The sequence below is a fragment of the Meles meles genome, chromosome 17 (assembly GCF_922984935.1).
Source record: "Meles meles chromosome 17, mMelMel3.1 paternal haplotype, whole genome shotgun sequence".
Taxonomy (NCBI): Eukaryota; Metazoa; Chordata; class Mammalia; order Carnivora; family Mustelidae; genus Meles; species Meles meles.
The window spans coordinates 63,622,205-63,649,502 of NC_060082.1; the positions used below are offsets into that span (position 1 = coordinate 63,622,205).

General features: G+C 46.6%; 1 long non-coding RNA gene across 1 annotated transcript in view; it reads left to right on the plus strand.

The window, feature by feature from the left end:
- The window catches only part of LOC123927719, a 37,979-nt gene that overhangs the window by 2,267 nt on the left and 8,414 nt on the right, over positions 1–27,298 (plus strand). Inside the window, exon 3 of the long non-coding RNA XR_006815518.1 lies at positions 14,758–14,890. This is a non-coding gene — a long non-coding RNA (uncharacterized LOC123927719). The remainder of the gene's footprint in view (positions 1–14,757; positions 14,891–27,298) is intronic.

Sequence of the window (27,298 nt, forward strand, 5' to 3'; positions counted from 1 at the left end):
GTTGTGTTAGACAATGTAACATACACAGAAGTCTGACCAAATAATGTACTTAATAGAAATAAATATCAAAAACATTTGTAATTTAGCAGATGTCCATTGACAGATGAATGGATAAAGAAGATATGACATATTATAGATAGACAGAGATAGAGATAGATAATGGAATATTACTCAGCCATCAAAAAGACTGAGAGCTTGCCATTTGCAACATCATGGATGAAACTGGAGGGTAGTAGGCTAAATGAAATAAATTAGTCAGAGAAAGACAAATACCATAAGATTTCACTGATATGTGGAATTTAAGAAACCAAACAGATGAACATAGAATAAGGGAAGGAAAAATAAAATAAAATCAAGTTAAATTAAATAAAATTAAAAAAAAAAACAACAGAGAGGGCGGCAAACCATAAGACACTCTTAATTCTATGAAACAAACTGAGGGTTGCTGGAAGGGAGGTAGGTGGGGGGATGGCATAAGTGGGTGGAGGGCATTAAGGAGCACTTGATGTGATGAGGGGTGTGGGCACTGGGTGTTATATGCAACTGAGGAATCACTAAATTCTACCCCTGAAACCAATACCATACTCTATGTTAACTAAATTGAATTTAAATTTTAAAAAACTTGTAATTTGGTGATTTACTTTAAAGAAACTCATTCTAAATCTTCTGTTAGTGATACCAGTAGTTACACAATGCATAACGCATACAGACAACTATTAAGTAGCTTCAGAGAATGTAGGTTAAAGTAGTTCATAAAGTGCAAAGAATTTAAAAAAAGTGTAAAGAATTCTACAAATGTGACTTTAATTTAGTTTTAAAAAATGCTATTTTTTGGACTATCCCATAGCAATTTTCTCTTTCCCAATGGCAGGTTAGTTTTAGGGTAACTAGTAAAATCGACTCAATAGTATATTGGGAACAGACAATATAAAATAAGAGTTTCTATTTTTAACATTACACATATCTTTTTTCCACTTCATTAAAATGAAGTTAAAGCGTTGGTAATATTTGTACATGGCCTGTTTTGTTTTTTTTTTAAATATTTTATTTATCTGACAGAAATCACAACTAGGCAGGCAGAGAGAAAGGAGGAAGCAGGCTCCCCGCGGAGCAGAGAGCCCGATGCGGGGCTTGATCCCAGGACCTTGGGATCATGAGCCGAGCCGAAGGCAGAGGCCTTAACCCACTGAGCCACCCAGGCGCCCCTGTACATGTCCTGTTTTTTTTGTTGTTTTTTTTTTAAAGATTTTATTTATTTGACAGAGAGAAATCACAAGAGAGGCAGGCAGAGAGAGAGGAAGGGAAGCAGGCTCTCCACTGAGCGGAGAGCCCGATGTGGGACTCGATCCCAGGACCCTGAGATCATGACCTGAGCTGAAGGCAGCGGCTTAACCCACTGAGCCACCCAGGCGCCCTACATGTCCTGTTTTTATGCAACTTCTTTCCATGTGCAATTACACGAGCATAACTGTATGTAAATATAACTTGTGAATAAACATAAGACAAAGGAAAGCCCCGAAAAGGTTTATTTTCATACCAGTTTTGTTTGGGTAGCTGTGAAAGCTTGGCCTCTGCCTGCTTAATTCTTCCCCATTCTGTATTTTATAAAATGTCAGATTTTTGGCAGTAGGCTTTGATGTTGATGGAGTTGTGAGATGTCTCAGCTCTGGAAATTATATTATTGTTGCCATTATTTTTCACAGATACCATATTTAGGATTTTTAGACCTATTTATAAACCTCTGACTCCTTGCTTACAAACACTCGCTGATTGGCTTTCTTACTCCGCGCATTAACAGTGGCTCATTAGCCTTCTTCCCGGGGCACTGCCAGCAACCGTGCGAGCTGGTGTTCCCTTTCGGACATCAGCGGCCCGGCTTTACTGCAAGGACTCTTAGAGTTCAGCCTTAAAGTATTGATAATATTTTTTATGATTTTATTCATTTATTTGACAGACAGAGAGATCACAAGTAGGCAGAGAAGCAGGCAGAGAGAGAGGAGGAAGCAGACTCCCTGCTGAGCAGAGAGCCCAATGGTGGGGCTCGATCCCAGGACCCTGGGATCATGACCTGAACCGAAGGCAGAGGCTTTAACCCACTGAGCCACCCAGGCGCCCTGATAATATTTTTAGTCACTCTTTTGAATTAACCATTGTAGCATTCACTGTAATTCGTAATACTTATTACGGGTGCACTACAGTACATGTGGGGTGTAGTATGTATAGTCGTACACAATGGTACCCAATGGCTCACACTCACCATGTAGCTCTGTCCAAATAAAATATTTTAGGAAATTCTCTATAATGGTCTTCCTAATCTATATCTGTATTGAGGTACGGATTTTAATATTGTTAACGCTTACAGACTAGAATATATTAAGTCCAAGTTAAATTTATGGCTGAAAACAATTAGAGAGGCATGTCACCCTGACACCCCATATATTTATTTTATGTCTGCCAGAAGAAGGTGAAGAGGCTCTTAATCTTTTCTTTCTTTCTTTCTTTCTTTTTTAATGCCAGGGACTTCACTGGCAGTCTGGAAAAGCCTTTGCAGCCCTCCTCAAAATAATCTTCCCACATGCATGAACTACTTAGGGTTATGTTTTAAACAGTTTTATTGAAACTGTTCTATCCTTGAGTCCCAGATTAAAACCCTCTGAAGCTTTATAGGTACTTAATTTGCTCAGGGCGCTGTAACAAAATATTGCAGACTAGGTGGTTTGAACAACAGAAATTTATTTTCTCACAGTTCTGGAAGCTAGAGGTCATGATTAAGGTGCCAGCAAATTTGGTTTCTTGTGAGGGCTCTGTTCTGGTTTGTAGATGGCCATCATCTTTTTGTTATCTTCACAAGGCTTTTCTTGTGTGTGTGTGTGTGTGTGTGTGTGTGTGTAGGGAGGGAGAGAGCACAAGCATGGGCCCTCTCTGATGTCTCTCCTTGTAAGGACACTAATCCTACTGGGTCAGGGCCCCACCCTTATGACCTCACTTAACCTTAACTACCTCCTTAGAGGCCCCATCTCCAAAAACAGTCACACTAGGATTCAGGGCTTCAAAATACGAATTTGGGGGGGGGGGGGGATGCAGATATTCAGTCCAAAATAGTACTACAGGAAGTGAACAACAGTTTCCCATTCTCTTTCTCAGAAGTTCTTGGAAATTAAAGTTCTAGGACTCTGAGAAACGGAAGATATCTAGGGATTCTAGTAAATGAAAGACACCTAAACAACCCTAAGAACACTGAAAAGTAAACACTGTTTTTACCTATACTTTGCTACTATCATGGTTGACTTGACCAAAGCCTTTTTGCTGGACTTAGTCTCAGAAGTTAAGGGGTAGAAGGAAGAAGCATGATCTGTGACAGATGGACAATAATTAAGAGCCAGTCAACTGTACAATACTTAACCCTTATAAAATTAAATAACTCTATAAACATTACCTAGTCTAGTTTTTAAAATCTATTCTTAAAATTATCCTGTAACAATTTTCCTTCTCCCAGTTTAGGGGAGTGTGAGTAAAAATAGAAGTATTGTAAAAAACTGAAAGAAAACTTAGAATTAGGACAATCAGAGAGCCCTTCTGTAGCTCAGTTGGTAGAGCAGAAGACTGTAGGTGTGGTGGCTAGAGGTGGGACGATCAGCTGAGACTAGAGGCCCGGTAGAGCTTCTTATTCAGCTAAAAGGGCAGAAGAGGGGCCGAGCTGGACCACAGATTAGCTTCTGAGGACAGAGAGGCAGCCACCCGTGGGCACAGCCCCTTAGGTCTCCCCAGGATATTTCTGTGCCTTGCAGGGTCTCTCAGAAGCAGCTCTTCATTCTTTTGGCCTTTCTCACTCTGACAGCCCAGCGGCAAGACCCCCTACAGACTGCAAGGAGAACGCACGTGGCTCACCGAGCTCCCATTAGGGGTGAAGTTAGCCTGCACCTATCAGTGGTATTCGCGGCACCCTCCTTTAAACTCTCTAAAACACGAATTATTAAACTGCATGTGTTGCAAAACTACCACTCCAAACCTCTGTAAGCAGCGAGCCAAACTGAAATTTGGGAAACTTGGCTGAAGCCTTTGGCCACTACTCAGAATGCGGATAAGAGCTTCTCCGGGTGTAGGAAGTATTTTGTGTAGTGATGGGGGTCAAGCATTAGTGGGATCTTTGGCTCTGGGGCCACTTGGGGAGATTCCACACTGCACACGGGCGCTGGAGTTGCTCATGACATTCAGCCGACGCTGGATGGAGACCAGACCTCACCTCTGGAAAGAGGGAAAGCCACAAGGGCGGGCCCAGAAAGATGAATTGTTGTCTGCAGTTGCCCTGAAAAGCCTGACCCTAGGAAAGGAACTTGATAAGTAAATTTTTGGAAGATTTGGCCAGTGCTCATTGTTTGAAATTGAAGAGTGACCTGCCTGGAGCTCTCCTGAGTCATCTCCCTGTCTTTGTCAGAAGCAGTAAGCCTGCTGGGAGTCGGCGCTTCTGCCAAAGTCAGGAACTTAGTCTTGCATATCTTTGCTTAGCTTTATGCCTAATTTCTTTAAAAAAATATTGCCGCTTTTGTTAAGACATCTTTTTCATCTGTTGCATTTAAATTTGAAAGCCACCCAGGCTACTGGGAGTCATTGAACTGCGCAAGGTCAGACCCTCCATTACCGTAAGGAACAGGGCTTTACCAGCGGGTGTCTTGGCCTTGTACTTGGCTTTCAGGGCACTCTTCACATTTTACCGGTAGGGGTGATATTTGCTGTACACTTGGAAGAAAATACCCTTTGTTCCTAGTTTGCTGAAAGTTTTACCATGGATTATGATTGAATACATCAGTGTGTTTCTGCATGTCTGTTCAAAGGATTGTATTATTTTTCCCTCTTTTTTTTTTCTTTTTTGGTGTGGTGATTTGTACCGACTGATTTTTTTTTTTTCTGATGTAAAACCACACTTGTATTTCTGAGATAAATCCTCCTTGATTGTGATACATTTCTAAAACACACTGTGGCATCTGATTTGATAATATTTTGTTTAGGATTTTTGCATCTAGGGATAATACTTCTGAGTAATATTTATGTCGATCTAAAACCTTTGAATACTGCCTTTGTTGGGGCACAAGCCTTGCATCATTATATGAGTCGGGGAGTTTCCCCGCTTTTCTGCCTTCTGAAATAATGTTTAAAAAAGGGAGAGCGGCTTCTCTGTTCTTGGAAAGTTTGAGAAAATTTCCCTGTGAAAACATCCGAGCCTGCTCTGGGGGAGAAGAGGGCAGATGTTTAAAACGTCCCAATTCCATTCCCTGATTTGGGGGGTTTCCCATTTTTTCTTGAGTTAACTGTATGTTGAAGTGTTTTTTCTGTACACTTTCCCATTTCTTCTAAGCTTTCAGAGGGGCGCTGTGTGGACAGGACATTGTGCTGGAGTCAGGATGGGCTGCGGGAGGTGGACGGTGTCCCGTTCCCGTCTCGCCCTCCTTGCCCGTGGGCGGACGCGGGCTGCGCCGCTCGGTTTTCCCGACGCCTCACAGAACGGCCCCGCCTCGGGTCGCGTGAGGAAGGAAAGCCCGGCTTGTGGGTTCTCGGGATTGGGGTCTCGGTTTTTTCACCACATCTTTGTCAGGAGGTAGTTTCGGTTCTCGGGTGTGGGGACCCAATCTGGATGCCGGCCCCGCCTCGGGCGCTCGCAGCTCTCCCGACCCGGGAAGCCTTCGCTCGGCGCCTCCGGCGCACCCCACCTAGGCGGCCCCAGGGCGGCCTCAAAGAATTTCTGCGCGGACACAACGGGAGCCCCTCTCGGGTCGGGCCGACACGGCCCCTCCGTGTGGAGGTGGGGACCCGACGGCGCGGGGACGCGCAGTGACACCGCGCAGGGTCCGGTCGCCTGGAGCGGTGAACGGCCCGGCCCGGCCCCGCCCGGGTGAACGCCGCGGGCAGCGCCGCACGTGGGTGCTGGGCTCTGCCAAGCTCGACAGCCCCCTGCTGGCGGCGCGGGCCGGGCGGGGCAGTGCGGGCCCTTGTCAGGGCACCGGTCTCCGGGAGGCAAAGCGAGGGCTCAGCGGGTCGCCGCCGCTGTGGAGGTGTCCCGCAGCGGCTCCGCCTGTGCTTCCCGCCGGGAGGAGACCCCGCGCGGGCCCCGCCCCGCCCGGCTGGTGTGTGCCGGCCGCCAGGGGGCGATGTGCCCTCGTCCGTCCTCCGGTGCCGCGGCTGCCGGCACCGAGCGCCGTGTCCCCCTCCGCGCCCCTCCGGAAGCTCCCACGGCCCCGACCCCGGCTCCGCTGGCCGCTTTCCTCCTTGATGGCACACCGGCTGGGAGGCGCCTCCGGGAACGCTGCCCCCCCCTGCTGAGTGCTCGGGTTTCGTGCTCGGCCGTGTGCGCCGGGCCACCAGGAGGCCCCGCCCCCATGCGCTCAAATTCACTGCCCGATTCCACACAGGGTCGCCACCGCCGGGGAGAAACCGAATTGCCACGTTTAGGAGCAATCTGGGAGCTGAAGACCAAAGGGGCTTGGAGCGCCTGGGGTGGTGAAGGCCTCCAGAGCTCACCCAACCCTGAGAGCTTGGGCCCGGAGAGGGGGAGCGCGGAAAGTCCTTTCCCGTCGGACCCAAACCGGCGACGCTCCAGCTCCTGCTGGGAGCCGGCGGGGCTCTGCCGGGACCTCCTGCGGCCCAGACCAGAACCCAGGGCGTCCGGACCGCTCCTTGGCGTGGGCGAGGAAGCCCAGAACCAGGAAAGCTGAGATGCCCTGAGATAGAAGTCGTGGGGTGGAGACTGGGCCGGGGGCTGCCTGATACTAGTCCGTGTGCTTATCCCCTTCGCTGTGATAATCCTGATCGTACAAGTTAATTCCACGGAGCGTTTGATATCTGCCAAGCCGAGTGGAATGTTTTGTAATGCTTTTTTTTTTTTGGTTTAAAAATTAATTTAATGAGGGACGGGACGCAGAGGGAGAGTGAGAGAGAAAGGGAAGGAGAGAGTGAGGGCTCGATGACCTCATGGCCCTGAGATCATGACCAGAGGAAATCAGGAGTCAGAGGCTGAACCACGGAGCCACCTGGGCGCCCCTTGTAATGCTGTATTTAACGCTCACAACAGCCCCGTGAGGAAGGTATGTTATTTTCGCGGTGCCTTGTATGGCTATAACGTAGAGGCTGCTTTTAGGCAGCAGACTTGAGCCACCGAAACTTTAGGAAGCAAAAGGGCCCACTGCCCCCACGGAGTTGAGTGCAAACAGGCCCACTAGGTTCCTGGCCTGGAAATAGCCATAGGCCCTAACTAACCAGTGGTTCCTTACAACCCTGCAGTTACCAAAAAAAGGGAAATTCCATACGTTCCCATAACTGTTCACTCTGCCCTTTAGCTATAGCTCCCACCACTGCCTCCTGGCAGACACTGCCCTTTCCTGTCCCACCCTCTGTCCCTCCCAATATATTCAATAAAGTTCTATCTCCTTTGTCAAGTGAATTTTTTCACCATCCACACCGCCAGCCTCCACGCAATCAGGTCACCCCACATATAGTAGCTTATTATTACCATAGTACTCTCTTTAACCCTCACCACAACCCGATAAGGTAGGTACTATTCTTTCTTTAATCTTTTATCTAAATTCCATTTAGTTAACATATCCCAGATTGTTAGTTTCAGGGGTAGAACTCAGTGCTTTATGAGTCACATACAACACCCAGTGCTCATTACAAGTGCCCTCCTAAATGCCCATCACCTAGTTACCCCATCTCCTCCCACCCACCTCTCCTCGGTTTGTTTCCTAGAGTTCAGCACCTCTTATGGTTTGCCTTCCTCTCTGTTTCTGTCTTATTTTATTTTCCCTTCCCCCATGTTCATCTCTTTGGTTTCTGAAATTCCACCTATGAGTGAAATCATGTACTATTTGTCTTTCTCTGTCGGACTTATCTCACTTAGCATAATACCCTCTAGTTCCATCCATGTCATTGCAAATGGCAAGATTTCATTCTTTTTGATGGCTTCATAGTATCCTATTGTGTACATACACCACATTTTCTTTATCCATTCCACTGTGAATGGACATCTGGGCTCTTTCCATAGTTTGGCTGTTGTGGATATTGCATAGAAGGTGCCCCTTTGAATCACTATGTTTGTATCCTTTGGATAAATGCCTACTAATACAATTGCTGGTTCGTAGGGTAGCTCTATTTTTAACTTTTTGAGAAACCTCCATGCTGTTTTCCAGAGTGGCTGCACCAGCTTGCATTCCCACCAACAATGCAAAGGGATTCCCCTTTCTCTGCATCCTTGCCAACTTTTGTTGTTTCTTGACTTGTTAATTGTAGCCATTCTGGCAGGTGTGAGGTGGTATCTCACTATGGTTTTGATTTGTATTTCCCTGATAATAAGTGATGTTGAGCATTTTTTCATGTGTCTCTTGGCCATTTATATGTCTTTTCTGGAAAAATGCCTGTTCATGTCTTCTGCCCATTTCTTTTTTTTTTTTTTTAAGATTTTTATTTATTTGACAGACAGAGATCACAAGTGGGCAGAGAGGCAGGCAGAGAGAGAGAGAGGAAGAAGCAGGCTTCCTGCTAAGCAGAGAGCCCGATGTGGGACTCGATCCCTGGACCCTGGGATCATGACCTGAGCCGAAAGCAGAGGCTTTAACCCACTGAGCCAGCCAGGTGCCCCTTCTGCCCATTTCTTGACTGGAGCTTTTGTTTTTTGGGTGTTGAGTTGTGTACATTCTCTATAGATTTTGGATACTGGTGAGGTAGGTACTCTCATCATCACTGTTATTAACAGGGAGAGAAATCGTCATAAAGGCCTAAGAAACTGGGGCACATGGGTGGCTCAGTGGGTTAAGCCTCTGCCTCAGCCCAGGTCATGATCTCAGGGTCCTGGGATCGAGCCCCGCATCAGGCTCTCTGCTCAGTGGAGAGCCTGCTTACCAGCCCCCGCCCCCTGACCTGCCTGCTGCTCTGCCTACTTATGACCTCTCTCCCTCTTTCAAATAAACAAACAAAACCTTTTTTAAAAAGGTTAAGAACCTTGCCTACAGCCGCATGGCTAATCACTGGTATTGTTGGAGTTGAGCCCAGGCAGTCCCGCGCGTACATACACTAGCCACCGTGTTCTAATGCTCTCCCTATTACCCATGCCTCAGGCCGGCTCTTCCCAAGGATTTCATCTGAGCAAGCTAAGGAAGGGTGAAAATTCCTGATGCCCTCCAGCCGAGATAGCTGATGGCATCCTTCCAACCATCTGTGTTACACACAATGCAACCCCCGGGACCCCATGATTCCTCTGCACTGTGGGGACAGAGGTCGTGCATGTCCTGAACCCATGTTACAAGAGACCCCTCTACACACTGCACTGGCCCCATCACGTGCACATCAGCTAGGCTGGGAGATTTAGGCAGAATCATCTTTTCATTCTCTCTGTTTTGTGTTTTGCACAAATTGATGCCTGGATTTATTGCGTACCTGCCCCCTCCCGCCCCCATTACCAAGGGTAATGAAGAGTCCAAACCTAGAAAATAGTATGTGAAGGGTTGACTCCAGTCCAGGAGCATGAAGCAGGTCCACCCCGTCTTCTCCCACGTGGAAGCAAGACTACCGTCATTTCTCTGTGGTGTTTGAATAAACTTGGTGCTATTGTATCTGTATGGCAGAGCCTGATCCAGTCGGCTTTACTCTTACTGTTCCCCAGTAGGGTTCTAGAGGCTTGGGACTTCAAAACCAAAAGCAAACAACTAAAACAAGCAAATAAAACATGCCGAAAGTGTGCCTTTTGCTACTTCTCCATCGTTATGATCTGTAGAGACCCGATGATTTTAAATTTGTGTGTGGAGAAGGTTATAGCCAGTGTAAACCAGATTCTTGAAATCTGGCTGCTCCTATGACCCGTGACTTTGAGGGCTGGCTGTCTAATACCATATGGGCAGGAACTGGGGGTCAATTCTCTACTAGCTAGGAGGGACTGATGAGCAACCTCACACCCCAAAGCACCTATTATACCGCTGGGTGGCTGGGATGACCGTGTGTTCTAATGTCAGCACAGCCAGCTTTGATCAGATAATAATGTCAATAAACATTTACCAAGCACTTACCGTGTCCACACAAATTACGCCAATGTCCAACCTAGTTCCGTGGCTTCCATGTCATTGTAGGGGATTCCTAGGAACCAACCAGGCCAGGACAATGGAATTAATTCCAGTTGCTAACTCTGGGGAGCCCAATGGGTCCTATGGAAGACGTGAAGTGTATCTATTCTCCATTTTTGGGACCTGATATGGCCAAAGATTACTGGAATTTGCTTTCTCTAACAGAGAATTATTTCTGTTTAATTTGCCTGTCCCAATATAACGTCAATAAAAGTAGTTTCTCAATTTTGGTGTTAGAACCACCTGGGGAGATTTTCAGTAATACCACACCCAAGCCACCCTCCAGACTGATTAAAATAGAATGTCTGAGAAATAAAATCAGGTATTGGTATTTTTCAAAGTCCCCCCACCCCTCACCCAGGTAATGTCAGTGTGCACTCTTCATAATTTTCCTCCTGAAAGTGACTTACAGTGCAGGGCGCCTATAGGACCTTTTAGGGCAGAGGCCTGTGGGCAGGGAACCGCAGATGTTCCTGGAGAGAGTATGCTGATCTGACTGAATTAAAAAAGGCAAGTTCCAATATGTTTGCTATAGGTCAAATCAGATATCAATTTTATAGGATCACTTAATACAAAGGACTTAGATGTGTTGAGGGCATTCCAGGATGAAGGTAAATCAGCCTCTGTCATATGATGGAGGTTGAACTTGGGCCTTGGCCCCAAATAGCTATAAGCTGCCCTTTGGTTACCCTTGAACTTTAAGAAAATACACACCTAATGCGAAATCTGGTTTGAGCTGTGCTATGGGATCAGGGAAGAGTCTAAGGGTGGGCTGGTAGAAGAGAGCAGTGACCTTGTTCCGGATGGCACGGTGGGCCCTGCAGGAGAAGTCAGCGGGAGCACGAACAGAGATCATAGGCAGGGCAAGGGCCAGCGTCCCGAGCCCATGGAGACAGAAGTATGGTGATGTCAGAGACTGACTAGCACCTGGTGAATCCCCCTGCCCTGGAGACTGCCCAAGTCCCCATCACCACCGAAAGTGAGGCTGGAGGTTCTATATGAAGGGGGGGGAGAGACGGGCAAAGAGGCATTATAATTTGGACGTTGATGATAGATTGTACTGATGAGCAGATGAAGGCTACTGCATTTGGCATAATCTCATAGTTCAGAAGTGTACCTCAAGCCCTACTCCAATTTCCCATTAACACAAAGCCCCGTTCCCAACATATGTAAGTTTCTCTTTGGTCTTAAGTGCTGACTAGACATCTTTCTGGTTGCTGCAGGGAAGAAAGTATACGAGTGTTCTCTCCCAACAAGGTACCCCCGGGAGCAGAGCTCTAAGACATCATATGCAATATGTATTATATAGTATATTTAATATATCATATATTATATATTATATTAGATAGTAACTTCTTTGAATAAAAGGCTGTTCCCTGGCCGGTGCATTCATGACTGGCAATGACCAAATAAAACTTGCGCTTATCATAAACCATGTTATTGCTGAGCTGTTTGCCTCTAGCCCCTCGGAAATAAAACAATGGGGGGGGAATAGCCAATAACCTCTACTGAGACAGTGTCATTTTGAAACATCTGTAACATACGTATTTACCTTTTTCAAAATCCTTACCAGCAGAGTCACACTATCCCTCTAGTCATAATTTCAAGCACGTTGTCTCCATAGTGATGATTCAGGCTCCCGTTGCCATGGCGATCCTTCTATGACTTCCATCAATCCTTCCCCTCCTTCCCGTTACCGTCATCAATTCTGCAATCCAGGCCCTTACTCTGTCTTCAGTACCTAGCCCTGGACCTGACAGATAGTAGGTGGTCCGTGTATGAAAATAGCTCTTACCTGATAAGTCCATCTCCAGGCTTTGTCCTGTGGGTTTTTATGTTTTATCTTCTTTTTCTTTTCCTTTACTGGAATGTTTAAATTGCCAAACCAAACACATCCTCATCTTGGACAACTCAAACAATATAGATGCCTGCAAAGTTAAAGTAAACATTCCTCTCCTTACCAAAATAAATTCTGGCTGGGTCAAAGATTTAAACATTAAAAAAACTATAGAAGTTCTAGGAGAATTTATAATCTGTGATCAGCAAGATCGTTTACAGCCAGAACAAACTCCAGAAGCCATCCGGAAACAAAATTATTATATTTGACCATGTAAACATTTCTAAAGCTGCATGGGGGGGAAATGCCGTAAACAAAGCTAAAAGACTAATGAAAAACTGGGGAATGTATTTATAAAGAAAATGGTAAAAAGTTAAACTTCCTTAGTTATCAAGGAGTTTATAGGAATCAGTATGAAAAAGATAACCAAGCCAGGAGAAAAATGGTCAAAAGAAGCTAATGTTTGCAGTAAAAAGGAGGGATAGTCAGAAGGCAAATGGCAAGGTGTACAGCCTCACTCATAATTAAGTAAGTGCAAATAAGCTACAGTGAATAAAGAGAGAAGATTGTTGTTTCACTCATCTGACTGGTAAATATTGATGTTTAGTGATGATTACTTCTGCAAGACTGAGGAGAAAATGAGCACTCTCATAAATTGTTGGGGGAAAATGGCCATTGGTGCATTCTTTCTGCAGGATACTTGGACAAGTATCTGTCAGAACTAAAAATGCCCATCTCCTTTTACCATTAATTCTCTGCCTTAAAGTTACCCCATATATAAAGTTGCAAATGTTTAGCAAAATGTATGTACTAGAATGTTTATTGCTACATTGTTTTGAGGCAGCAAAAGATTGGAAACATTCAGTATTCAAAAATAGGAGTCAAGTCAACAAAATTACAGTAAATCCATATGATGAATAAGGATGCTCCTACGAAAAGAATAAAATAGTTCTATATCCTCAAGGATCAAAACAGTAAGTTGCAGAACACTGTGTAACATTTTTACGAGAATAGACAGATATGTATATATATATATCTGTGTGTGTATGTATATATAACATGAATATGTGCATTAAAATATTTTTGGCAATAAATTACAGGAAACAGTTATCAGTGGGATGTGAGCTGGTGTGAAGAAAAGGAAAGAAACTTTCACTTTCATTTTATATCTTATACGTGTTTCATATATGACACTTAAAAAACTGACAGCAGGAGTTTCCTTTTCTCTACTCCAACTGCAATACCCAGAGATACTTTTTATATTCTGTATTTTTTTCTCTGTGTAGACAAGAAAGATACAAATATGCATTTTTGCATAGGCACAATTACAGGGTTTTGTTCTTACCCAAATGGGATCTATATAGTTCTGCAATTTGCTTTTCTTAATTTATATGTCATTCACATCCTTCCATGTAAAGACATACTGCATAAAATTTCGTAGCTAAGTAGCTGCCCACACTGTCTGATTCATTGATTGAGCCCATGTGCTTGAAACACCAAACAGATGCCGGGCCTGCAAGCCAGGCAATTGAGGAGGCAACATTGAATCAAACACAGTTCCAGAGGAGATGAATGAGTAAATGCCTGTGGTCAGGGTGTTGGGGGCAGTGAGGACCTACCTCACCCAGTTTGGTATTCAGCGGACCTCCCAGCCTGGGAGAGTTTAGAAGTCTGTGTTTTCCTCAAGCATGGTGGAAGTGCATGGACAGAACCGTCTTCATTCTACGGGTGTGTGTGTGTGTGTGTGTGTGTGTGTGTGTGTGTAGACTTTCATATAGCAGACTTAGGTTCACAGCAAAACTGAGCAGAATATACTGTTTCCAAATACTCCTTGCCCCCAACTGTACAAAATGTCCCCCCCATCCTGGCATTAGAGAGGTACGTTTGTAACACAGTGTACTTGCCCTTATTAGCCAAGGTCCCTAGTTAGGGATCACTCTTAGGGTCGTACATCCTGTGGGTTTTCAGAAATGTATAATGACGCACATCTACCATTATGGTGCTATACAGAAGAGTTGCGCTGCCTTCAAAGTCCTCCGTGCGCTGCCCATTCGTCCCCGCCTACCTCCTAATACCCGGCAAGCCCCGACCTTTCTGCTGTCTTCATAGTTTTGCCTTTTCCAGAATGTTATGTAATAGGGATCTACAGTATGTAGTGGTTTTGGATTGGCTTCTTTCATTTAGAAATATGCGCTCGAGTTCCTAAATATCTTCCCTTGTCTTGCGAGCTCATTTCTTGTTAGCGCTGAATGACACTCCGTTGTCTGGATGTGTTCACTTATCCATTCCCCTGCCGTAGTACATCTTGGTTGTGTCCAAGTTTTGACAATTATGAATAAAGCTGCTGGAAATATCCATGTGGAGATTTTTGTGTGAAAATAAGTTTTCAGTTCCTTTGGGTAAATACCAAGGAGTACAATCGTTGGGTTATATGGTAAGATTATGTTTAGTTTCATAAAAAAATCGAACTTCAAAAGTGGCACAGTGCGGTGTTTTTTTAAATGACTTAGTCTCACCCCGAGTGCTCCCTACATGAGGTGTGCCTTCAGAGACTCTAGAAAACTTTCCCGCTTGACCAGTGTTTTCTCTCTAACTGAAGATGTCTCTCTCTCTGCCCTTATGTGTCATCTTCTTGGTTTGAGACTTTGAACTCTGTCAAAATGCAAACCCCTATATGATCAGTAACAATTTTCATTGTCATCTATTAGCTGTACCTTGACGAGGAATAAACATTCTGAGAGTGTTTTGATAAAGCAACATGGAGTGGAGGTTAAGGGGAAGAACAGTGTCCATAACTGGTCCATATCCTTCCTCTCCCAGGAGTATTTGCTGTATCCGGGGAGAGATCAGTCCAATCTAGTAAGTGGGGAAGGAGCTCACGGTGAAGAGGAGGAGTTCGTGTCCTTGGGGAGCTCACCACCCCGGCATGTACAAACAACTTCAATGTAACATGGTAAGTACTATAATTGCAAAAACCCATTTATCGTTGACTTTCAAGTCGTCTGCCTAGCTGTCAGTGAAAGTGTCAAATCACGTGTGGCGGGCTCTGAGGCAGAAAATACGGTTTGCGCCAACAGAGTAATAAAAACACCACAAAAGTTCAGTGGCAGGCGCCTGGGTGGCTCAGTCGGTTAGGCGTCTGCCTTTGACTCTGATTGTCATCCAAGGGTCCTGGGATCAAGTCCCACATCGGGCTCCCTGCTCTGTGGAGAGCCTGCTTCTCCCTCTCCCTCTGCCTCCCCCTCTCTCTGTCTCTCATGAATAAATAAATAAAATCCTAAAAAAAAAAAAAAAAAGAGTTCAGTGGTGAGCATGACTGACGCAGCCTGGAGGATCTGAGAAGTCTTCACACGGGAGGCAAAATACGCCACCATATGCATGACTTTGCCTAGCACAGGAGAGACAGAGCTTTTAAAGCAGACAGGTCAGTGTGTGCAAAGGTGTGGAAGTGGGAAAGAGTATGGTCTGCTCAGAGAGAGAACAAGTGGTTCAGGGTAGTGGGAGGAAAAGTCTGCTGGTGGCGGGAGAGGGCGTTGGTAGGAGAAAGGATCAAATGTGGCAGCATGTGGAATTTCACAAGGAAATTGACCTGGTACAGTAGGCCTGTGCTGTCCAGTAGGAGAGCCACTGACCACATCTGGCCCTTGAGTACATGAAATGTGGCTAGAGCAACTGAGGGGCAGAATTTTTAAAATTTATAAATGAAAACAGTCTAAAATAAATGGCGGTAGATTGCATGTTGATTATATTTCAGATATGCTGGTTTAAATTAAAATTAATTTCACTTATTTCATTTTACTTTTAAAAATGAGGGTAGCGGTGCCTGGGTAGCTCAGTGGGTTGAGGCTCTAACTCATGATTTTGGCTCAGGACACAATCTCAGTTATCATGAGATCAAGCCCTGAGCCAGGCTCCTTTCTCAGCACAGTGTCTGCTTAGACTTTCTCTCCCTCTCCTCCAACTCTGTCTCAAATAAATAAATAAATCTTTATTTTTAAAATGAGGCTACTAGAACCTTGAAAATTACATATTCAGCTCATGTAATATTTATTTTGGACAGGGTTGCTATAGACAGTTGGGAACCATTGAGAGTTTTTGAGAGAGAAAAGAACGTGATCGAGTTGGGGTTTTATAATTACAAGGGGAGTGAAGGATGGCTTGGTGGGAGAGTTTACCCAGGAGTAAGGTGAATAACCAGTTAGAAGGCTATTGCTGTAGTTCACTTAAGAGCCAGTAAGGACCTAAATAAGGTAGTAGCAATAGAAGTGGGCGGCTATATCGAAAATATGTTTGGGGAAGAAAGTTAGCATGGCTTAGTAATGGCTCTAGGGGTGTGTTGTGGAATAAAGAATTTAACTTTTGTTCCTGGTTCCTGGGAGGTAACCTCAAAACCCTGGGAATCTCCCAAGTGATAGGAGTGTCTTTGTTATTCATGGTCGACCCCTCGGACCACACCTGAGTTACACTAATGAGGGGGCTCCTGGTGGGCCCCTAGGTAGTCTCAGGATGAGGGCTGGCCATGCCAGGAAGACCGATCATATGAGTGGGGGTTTGGGGCTTTGAGCTAAGTGATACCAGCCAGACCCCCCACCCTGGGGAGAGATGGAAGGGCTAGAGATAGAGGTTAGTCACGTGGCCATGATTCAGGCAATCATGCCTGTAAAATAAAACCCTAATAAAAACTCTGGACACTGAGTGACCTTCCGCACACGGATGGGCTGGAAGGGTGTTTGTTGTGTCCTGAAGACACAGAAATTTCACATTTGGGACCCTCCCAGACCTTGTACTGTGGTCTCTTTGGGGGGCTGTATCCTATGTAATAAACCATAATCAGAAGTATAACACTTTCCTGAGTTCGGTGAGTCATTCTAGTGAATTATCAAACCAGAAGGGGTTATGGAAAACCCCTCAATTTTTAGCCAGTTGTGGTTGGCATCTGAAAGTGAGAGCAGTCCGATGGGAGGACGGGCCCTCAACCTGTGGAAGGAGCCGCACTCTGTCCAGCTAGTGTCGGGGTCGCACAGCCGGGGAAAGAGAACAGCTTGCGGATGGCTCCACAGTTTCTAACTTAAACATGAAGGGAACTCAGTAGGGGATGCGGGTCTGAGTCAGAGCCGGGGAGGACAGACTGAGCCCTCTTCCTGTCAGCTTTGAGGAGTCCCTTGTCTTCCGGGTTGAGATGTCTAGGAAGCTACACTGTTGGAGTTTGGGAGAGAATCTGGGCCACAGAAGAAGCAGCTACTGGAGAAGAGAGGCGATAAAGAAGTAACAAATTCTCAAGCTAATGAGATAACACTACGTACCATAAAGGAAATAGGGTGATAGAGAGAGGTACCATACAGGCTGACTAGGAGGTCTGGTCTCTGGCTCAGGGAAGATCATGGTCTTGCATTGTTCCGTGCTGCTGAGAACCATTCGCCCGTCCGTTCCCCCCGACCCCGAGTGCTGTGTCTGTTCTGGGCACCGCGTGTGGTCCAAGTCAGACAGGTCCATTAAAGCCCATCTTGCATGCATGTGTAAAAGAAACCCAAACATGGCTCCAAATCACTTTAAAAATAATAAGCACTGGGGGTTATATACAACTGATCCATCACTGAACTCTACCTCTGAAGCCAACAGTACACTGTATGTCAATTAATTGAACGTAAATTAAGTTCAATTTAATTTACAAATTGTCAGAGGAAAAAAATGTAGATCTTCACTCTAGGTTTTCTGGAAGTCACAATACAGATGTTTAGCTGAAAAATTCGCAGGAAGAAAAGTTCTCAACGATTCTCATGTGTTGCAGCCAAGTTCCGCACACCCGCCCGCCTCAGCTTCTCCTCTCTCTGTTGCTTCCTTTCATACCCCCCACCCCAGGGCTGCCTCACGAGGACCCCTTCAAAAAGCCTGACCTGTCCATGTCTGCCGCTTTCCCACTGCCCACGGGGGAGCGTGTTTCCCTCTGACTTCTCCTCCCGCAACAGGTAGCCGCAACAGGTAGCCTGCTCAGTACAAATGGAGCCTCTCATCCCACTGTGCATCCCTTAAGATGGAGAGAAAATGCGTGAGCTATTTACAGGGACTCAGTAGGCTAGTTCCCAACGTTCCCTCGCTTTTATTTCATTCTTACTGTGCGCCACGGCCCGGCCTGTGCTCCTCTGTGAAGCAGGTGGTGTTCTTATCGTCATTCAAAAATGGGGAAACCAAGGCTCAGAAAGGCCCTAGACCCTGTCTAAATTCACAGAGCTGTAAAGTGGCAAAAGGAGGATTTGAACGGAAGAAGCCGTGACTAGGGATTCCGGTGAACTCACTGGGACTGGGGAGGCCATCAGCACCGCCCGGAAAAGCAGGTGGAAGGACACGCCCTTGGCTTTGGGAGCCGAGGACAAAGCTAAGTTACCGGTACTCTGTGTTCAGACTCCCAGTTTATTCCTAAGGTGAAATGGAGAAGTTGCTTGTTTTCTATTTCCCTTCCTCCTCTGTTCACCTGCCGACTCGCATTTTTAGAATTCGATATGCCAACGTCTTCCCGAAGAAATTCGAAATGAGAGGTGGCGATACCTGCGGGAGGTTTGGCGTCAGAACGGAAGCTCTGGTGGCTTCGTAGCTTCGCCGGTTCCTTTGGCGACTTCCATCCCTCACAGTGGGAGCCGACGGCTTGGGGAGCACTCGGGGGCTAAAGAGGGTTCAGACTCTGTGTGTCCGAGGCAAACTAATGGGGGGAGGGGGTGCCCAAAGGCTTCCCATCCCCTGAGTTTGTTAGATTCTTGGCAGCGGTACCTACGATAGGGAATAAACCCTGCTCTCTTCCTCTTGGGGAGAAAGAGCGGACCCCACCCCATATCACTAGGGCAGGCATTGGGGCCCCAGCGTTATCACAAAGGTTAGCCAAGACCTCCTCCTGACAGTCCCTCTCCATAGTCAACTGGGAACAGCTTTCGGACAAGGTTCTTACTCATAGAATGACCAAGAAAGCCGCCCCCCCCCCAGGCTGGGCCTCCCTGGAGAGCCGGTGTGGCCTATAATACTGCCTTACTCTTGCTGGTTCTCTCCCCACACCCCCGCATTCTGGACTCAGGCTCCTTTTGACCTCTGTGGCACAATCCCGATTTGTTTTTTATAGTCAAGGCCTGGTATCTGGAAACGTTCCAGGCCTGACTTACAAAAGAAAGACAGTTTTAGAATCCTTTGTGATCGTTCTCCAGACCAAAAGACTGGCTTCCTATGACCCAGAAACCAAGGCCAAAAGGGTTTTTCTTTTGCTGCCTTCTGCCTGGCTCCCCGCAGGGCAACACGGACCCATCCTTCCCCGACACTGCATTTGCGTCACCATAATAAAGTCACTGATCCTCACGTCACATCATTCACACAGCAGTGTCCTGGGGGTCCTTTTGATATTAGAAGGGGATTTTCCTCTTGGTGCCAGAGAGACTTCAGCTCTAGTCTTCTTTCTTCTCATGGATGCAAAGATCTCTTCTCCCTTAGGCTAAGGCTGCGCAGCTCTCTTTCCCCCACTTCACAGATGGGTAGAAAACTGAAGTGCGTGAACATAACCTCCTGTCCTTCCCAAGAGAGCTTGATCCCTGCCCTCCCCTCACCGGGTCATCCACTACCCAAGCCCCAGGCAGCAGACATGACTCAGAGGACAGTGACTCCAACTCCAGCACTTGCTCATTCGAGCCAACAGAACGTGGTAGAACTAAGATGACAATTCAGGCCAGCAGAAAGGGCCTGTATTAAATCCTAGAAGGAATGGCGGCTTCTCTTAATTTCCCATGGGGCGTGAGCAGAAAAATGCATTGTCCCAGTTGCCGACCACAAAAGGAATCAGCTTTAGGATGAAGCTTCAACTTGGATGGCAAAGAGCAGAGTTAGAAAGAGAGCATCAGGGGCGCCTGGGTGTCTCAGTGGGTTGAGCCGCTGCCTTCGGCTCGGGTCATGATCTCGGGGTCCTGGGATCGAGTCCTGCATCGGGCTCTCTGCGCAGCAGGGAGCCTGCTTCCCTCTCTCTCTCTCTGCCTGCCTCTCTATCTACTTGTGATCTCTCTCTGTCAAATAAATAAATAAAATCTTAAAAAAAAAAAAAGAAAAGAAAAGAAAAGAAAGAGATCATCAGGGGGCACCTGGGTGGCTCTCAGTGGGTTAAGCCTCTGCCTTCAGCTCAGGTCATGATCTCAGGGTCCTGGGATCGAGCTCTGCATCGGGCTCTCTGCTCCTCGGGGAGTCTGCTTCTCCCTCTCTCTTTGCCTGCCGCTCTGCCTACTTGTGATCTCTCTCTGTCAAATAAATAAAATCGTTTTTTTTTTTTTTGTTTTTTTTTTTTTTTAAGAAAGAGATCATCGATAACATAAATTTCTGCCATGGAAACAACCAGTTATTGTGACCTGTTCTACATTTTGTTGACTAGTGAACATGCGCATCGTTTTTACCAGTGTGTGTCAAGATTTCTGGTTTTGTTGGTGTTGTTCTGTTGTTTGGGTTATGGGTTTGTTGGTTTGTTGGTTTGTTTCCTTGTGAAAAGGTCCCACTCCGCCCTGTACTTCGGTCTTGTCCCACCTCAGGAAACCTGTCACTGTCTCATCAGTTATTCAAGTCAGAGCCCCGGGAATCAGATCTGTTTTTACTTCTCCTGCATCATCTCCAGAACTTAATCAGTCGGAAAGCCTATTAATTCTAACCTCCAAAATACCTTCACCCTCCGCTCTATACCTTCCTCTCCAGCACCAACAGCTTATTCCGTTGTCTCTCACCTAAAATCTGCAGTAGGTCTACCTGGTTTCCCTTCTCACTGGCCGGCCTTCCTATAATCCGTCATCCAGGCAGAACTCAGAACGATCTTCTCAAAGCATAGGTCATGTTATTCATCTGAAAATTTTCTAGTGCTTTCTCCGTTAGAAAAAATCCAAGTATCTCATAATTATAGGAAAGACGATAGCAGTCTAATAAAAATCTCAAACAAAAGTTCGTTTCTCTTTCACACAACAGACAATCCTGCCCCGTGAGGCTGTTTGGAGACCCAGTTCCCTTCCATCTTCTTCCACAGGCTCGCATTCTGTCTTCATTCGCAAGGTCGGTGCCTCAAGGGAAGGGGAGAGAGGAAGTCAAAGACGAGCACTTTTCCTTCAACCGAGTGAGGTGTCGTGCCCATCGCCTCTGTTCATATTCTAGGGGCAATGACTTTGGTGGTGTGGCCGCACCTCACCACAGAGAAGTCTGGGAAGCTTCGTGTCTGGCTAAGTGCTCCCGTAAAACTCTTTTGCCAGGGAAGAAAAGGAAGACGATGTGGGGAAGGTGACCAGCCGTGAGCTGTACTTGGCGTGGCCTTCAAGGCTTCGATGGCTTGGCCCCTGCAGCTCCTGAAACAGCCCCTCTCTCCTAGGTCACTGAGGACGAGCTGCGGTGGCTTCCTTTCTGCTCCTCAAACATCCTGAAGTCATTCCTGCCCTAAACCCCTTGTACTCGCTCTCTCGCTCTCCCTCAGGCTGGAACCTTCCTGCGATCCTCGCAGCTGGGCTCCTTCTGAATCCCCAGGTAGGGGTGGGGAGTCTCTTCCTCGGAGAGACCCTCCTCCTCTAACCGCCCTTCCAGAACCTTCCCACCTCTTCGCTGTCAGTGGCTGTAACTCTGCTGCATTTTCTTCACAATGCATGAGATCATTTACTTGTTTTCATCTTGGCTGTCTCCCTCCCTGGACTTCTCACTGGAGTTCCCTGAAGTTAGGGACTTTGTTTCTCTTGTTCTTGTTTTCTAAGGTTACAACCTCAGTGCCAAGAATATTGCAGAGACACGGTAGGTGCCCAAACAATCCTTTTAAAAGTAACTTGAGGGACGCCTGGGTTGCTCAGTCCATTAAGTGTCTGCCTTTGGCTCAGGTCGTGGTCCCAGGGTCCCACACTGGGCTCCCCACTCAGCAGAGACTGGTTCTCCCTCCCGCTCTGCCCCTCCCTTTCCCCACCCCTGGTGCTCTATCAAGCGCTCTCTCTTTCTCACTCTCTCAGATAAATGAATAAGATCTTTTTTAAAAAAGTAGATTGAATGAAAAGATTCTCGGCAATATCTCCCCATCTCATCTCTGTGCAATTATCTTTCAGATCAACACTTAAGACTTTGCATTTTTCCCTTCTAACTTTATTTTGTTAGATTTGGTCCCTTGCCTGAATCTATAAACCCCTCTCGGGATTTGATTCTGGACCTGCCCTCTCCCTGGCCTAGGATCAGGACCTGCAGGTCCTCCCAGCCTCTCACGCAAGTTGCTGTCGGCCTCTCGCACTGTGTTAATGGGCACTCACCATTCCCAGGGTCTTTGTGTTTCCTTTTCATTTTATCTCCCTCCTGAATATGCGTCCCCACAGTCTCTACGCTGGTTACAAGCGGGGATCGTGTGTCTTGAGGGGTGATGAACAGGAGATGTTCAGGAGATGTGAGAGCCAGTCCCGCTGCCACTGCGCCAGAGTCGCTCCCCTTCTTGGGGTCTTCATTTTCCCATATGTAAAAATAGAGGGGGAAATGCCTTCTCTGCTTGCCTCACAAAACTGTTACAAGGATCAGATAACGGCATATGTAAACGTGCCATGGAATGGTCCCAGATTCAATTGAAATGGAAGGTAGTACTCCAGGACGGCCAAGGCCAGATGACAGGAGCCAGGGAGACACTGTGCAATGTGGGAGACTGCTGGGGAGCCCGTCTCCAAAATCACCAGCTCCCCCCACCCCATTTTCTGTACACAGTAGGGTGTCTTCGCCTTTTTCCTCCAGTCCTCATGTCAAGCATGGAGACATCCCCTCAGAGAAGACATCAAAAAATCCCTTTGTGCAAGATGACGAAAGGGTGGCCTTGATAAAAAGGGAGCCAGTGTACCCCAGGGCCTTATCACTGCATATGTTGAAGTTTCTCCAAAATTGCCAAAGAGGATTGCACTCATAAGTACAACAGCAACAAATCCTTAGAATCTTCTTTTCATATGTTCCTCAGAGCTCAAATAAATGACGGTTATACCCCAAATCTGTGTGTGTTTAACTCTCCAAATCCTCGAGCTCATCCTGACCATCATCCTCTGCGCTCTTCTCTCCGGCACTCCGATCCTTCCATGTGAACCAGTGAAGCCAGGCCTGGGCGCCCCGCGCTCTTCCCTCACTCGTTACCTTGGCGGATCCTGGAGACCGCAGGCACTGAGCCGGCCGGTGGCAAACGGGTGCACGCTACAAGACAAGGAGGTTGAAGGGCGCTCGTAACACTGGTGTTTGCGACCTGTTACATCGATCTGTTGCCTTCTGGACGAAAAGAAACGGAGGCCCAGACACAGCGGCGAGGAAGGGAACAGACTCCGGGACCACAGCAGGCACCGAGTTTGAGCATATTTTTAGTTGCACATGCTTCATCCTCCCCGTGACCGGGAGAGGGTGTCCTCCAAGCCCCCCAGTTGTCTAATCCTCATGTCTCTACTTTGTAGATGTAGCTTCTACTCTTGTGTGGTTCTCTCGATCTTGGGCATAGAAATCCCTCGTCTAGCCATTGGTGAAAACGCCGCGAATAGCTCATCTCCGGGCCAGTTGCCTCCTTCGTGTCTCACCCGCGGCCTCTTCAGTCACATCTGTGGATGTGAGTCCTCAGCTGAACTGAGCGCCGAGGTTAGCGGCCAGCCCAGGGCACCTCGGGTGTTCCTACCCCAAAAATCTTCGGTCTCTCGCCCATGGCTTATAAGTGAAAACAGTCCCCATCTCCTTCCCACCAACCTCGCTAGCTTGTATGTCATTGTGAAAGCAGGTTTTTTGTTTTGTTTTGGTTTTTGGTTTTTGGTTTTGTTTTGTCTTGTTTTGCAAATCTCTTTCAAAAGTTTTCCAAGCTCTGCTCTAGCATACAGCAAAGACGAAAGCCCCAAAGTGACCGAGATCGTTTGTCCTGGCTGAGAGATGACCCGGATGTGTAAGGGTCGGGTCATTCAGCCACATGGCAGTGCCTGGCCTCTAGCCCTCCCGAGGTCAGAGCTTTCAGAACGTCAGAAATGGTCCTGCTCTGGTTTAGCGGAGCGAACACGGGGCAGCCTGCGGTGTGCCGTACACCACGGTGACCTGAAGGACACAGAACACATGCAAAGCACTTGCATGCTGGGGCGGACGCACACAAAAGGAGACCGACGTGGAGTACTGTGTTGGCTGCGGCGACAGGTTCAACAGTGCTGGGAGGATGACACCGGGCTCTTAGCTCAGCGAGGTGAGGGCAGGGCTTCCTAGAGGCCCTGACACCCAAACTGAACCCTAAAGCGCGCATAGGAAAACGCACAGAGAAGAAGGCATTCCGCCGTCCAGGCGCAGAGATGCCAAACCTCACCGTGGGTTCAGATGCGACCAGCCGTTCCGCATCCACGGAAGCAGACACCGGCCCTCGAGCTGCAGCAGCGGGAAGGGCGGGGGAGGGGGCAGATCACAGAGAACCTGCAGAGAACCTCCTATCGGTTCTCAGGCACTTGGTTTTGTGTCCCAAAGACCATGGGGAGCCAGAAACGTTTTCAGCAGGGAGGGACAAGGTCAGACCTTATTAGTCTTGCCACGCATCTTAATTTTGGATGAACTCTTTGTTGTTTGAGTTTTCTGCTTAGGAAACTTTCGCACACATGGAATTTCGGAACTGAGGGTCATTACCAAGATGTGATGTGGCTTTTGTGCTTGCCGTCTCGAATGAACTGTGTGCTGCTAGTTTAATTAATGAATGAATTAATTAATTTTTGCTTCATTTTATTCCGTTGTGCCTGGATCCAGGGGCCCAGGAACCCATCTGTTCGTGGCACACAGCCCGGGGCCCCGTTCCTCGTGCGCCAGCACCTTCTACTTCAAGGCTGAGATGAGTAGCTCCCTGCTACCCCGTACAGTGCTACCCTGAGGGTCTCTAGGTAGATTTTTTTTTTTTTCCTTTCTCAAACTGTGAGGAGCATTGGGCAGCTTTATAAAAAATGCTGGTCTCCCAAAGTCAAGAATTTAAAACATTTTATTTAGTCCTGAATTTCTCTGGGAGATAAAAATGTGCTGATAATTTTCTTGGAATGAGAGACACGTTTGCTGTGATAAAAGGAGTTGTTTGCTAATTCTTAAAGACTTTTCTCTCTGAAGCTCTGAAAGTGGACACAAAAGCCCTCAAATGGCTGGAGAAGAAGTTTCCTTTTCAAAATTCTCCATGAACAGTTCTGAGTCACCAGGGTTTGGATCCTTATGAAAATCCACCTTAACTTAATAGAATTATTTAAATCTGAAGAGTCTTGGGAAAATGAGGACTCCCCAGGTGCTCATGAGGAAAACTTTGTACATGGTGCTCACTTCTCTTGAGGGAAAAACTCTTCATAGATTTTTCTCCTCCAGAATCTGTTAAGACATATCTGTCCAGAGGCACTTGAAAAGGTGCTCAACATCACTTGGCATCAGTAAATTCAAATGAAAACCACAGTGAGATATCAAATTACTAGTCAGAATGGCTAGTGTCAAGAACACAAGAAATGACAAGTGCTGGCGAGGGTGCCGAGGAAACGGAGCCCTCCTTCCCTGTGGGTGGGAATGCAGGCCGCTGCAGCCACTCTGGAAAACAGCATGGAGGTTCCTCAAAAAGTTGAAAATAGAGCTACCCCAGGACCCAGCAACCGCACTATTGGGTATTTACCCCAAAGATACAAATAGAGATTCTAAGGGGCACCTGCACCCCAATGTTTGTAGCAACAACGTCCACAGTAGCCAAACCATGGAAAGAGCCCAAATGTCCATACAGCCATCGAAAGACGGTTGGAGAAAGAAGATGTGAGAGGTGTGTGTGTGTGTGTGTGTGTGTGTGTGTGTTTGTGTACACAGATATATGTAAAATAGAATATTACTCAGCTGTCCAAAAGAATAAAATCATGCCATTTGCAATGACAGGGATGGAACTAGAGGGCATTATGCTAAGCAAAATAACTCAATCAGAAAAAGACAAATACATGATTTCACTCATCTGTGGAATTTAAGAAACCAAACAGCTGACCATAAAGGAAGGAAAGGAAAAGTAAAATAAGATGAAAAATGAGAGGGAGGTAAACCATAAGAAATTCTTAGGGAACAAACTGAGGGTTGCTGGAGGGGGAGGTGGAGGGGGATAGGGTGATTGGGGGATGGGCATTAAGGGGGGCACTTGATGTGACAGGCACTGGGTTTTATATACAATTGATGAATCACTAAATTCTACCCCTGAAACTAACAATACACTGTATATTAACTAAATTTAATTTAAGTGAAAGAAAAGAATCCTTTTTGATTTATTAGTGGAAACCTGTTGTTGTTACTGTTTTGTCTGCACAACATTGCATATCCCACTCCTATTAGTAGCCCCTCTCTCCTTTGGAGAAATGTTCGCCCACTCTCTAGTCCTTCAGAGAATCTCATCTTCCTGGTCATAAGTGGACTTGCCACCTTCCTGGCCACAGTGATTCGGTCAGAGATGGGCACATGACTCCCTATGGGTCAGCCACAGCCTTTCCTCGTTGTTCTCATGAGTGAGGCCTTTCAGCTATCTTGTCACGGAAGCGGGAAGACTGTGACTCCTGGACTGCTCGTGTCTTCATTCCCGCCTCGTAGAAACGGTCTGTCCTCACCGGGAGAAAAATCTATATGTAAAAAATAAGTAGATGTGAGTGATGGACATAGAGAGACTCTGACTACATTAAACCCAGATTTTCCCTCCGTTCCTACGGCATCGCGTGAGCCACCCCAGGATCTTTCTAATAAACTACCTGCACCCCCTCTTTTTTTCCCAGCTAGTCTGAGTTGGCTTTCTGTTATTTGCAACCAAAAGATTTTTGACTAATATCTGTGCCGAAGGAAAGACTTCAGCTGGGAATTCATGTCTCTCTGACATGAAGGAGTGAGAAAAGCCAGTTTCTGGGACCATAGCAGCAACACCAAGAGGCTGTGGGGGAGGAGGGATGCTAGTATATCTATTATAAATGAACTCCACAGAGTTAAACAGAGATCTTGTGTAAGAACCGTGGTAAACAGCAGTCAGCATATATATCTCTCTGGCTTTGCTCTGCTGGAGACTGGTCATCTCCAGAAAAAACCAAAATGAGCCAGGAAGGATGCATTGTTGCTGGGCTGTTGGGCAAGATATGCAAAAGAAATATAAGAACACGTCTCCTGAGAGCAAGGGTTGTATTTAAAAATTCTTGAAATACAAGAGACTATAGAGTTTTCTCTGGTTTGTTTTTTTTGTTTGTTTGTGTTTTTGTTTTGTCTTGTTTTGTTTTAAAGAGAAGGTGGGGAGGGAAGAAGGGAGGGGGGGAGAGAGAGAGAGAGATATTCATCTTTTTACCACCAAATGCCAGGGAATGGACTGTTTGGTTGCACATTTCAGTGACATAATATTTGC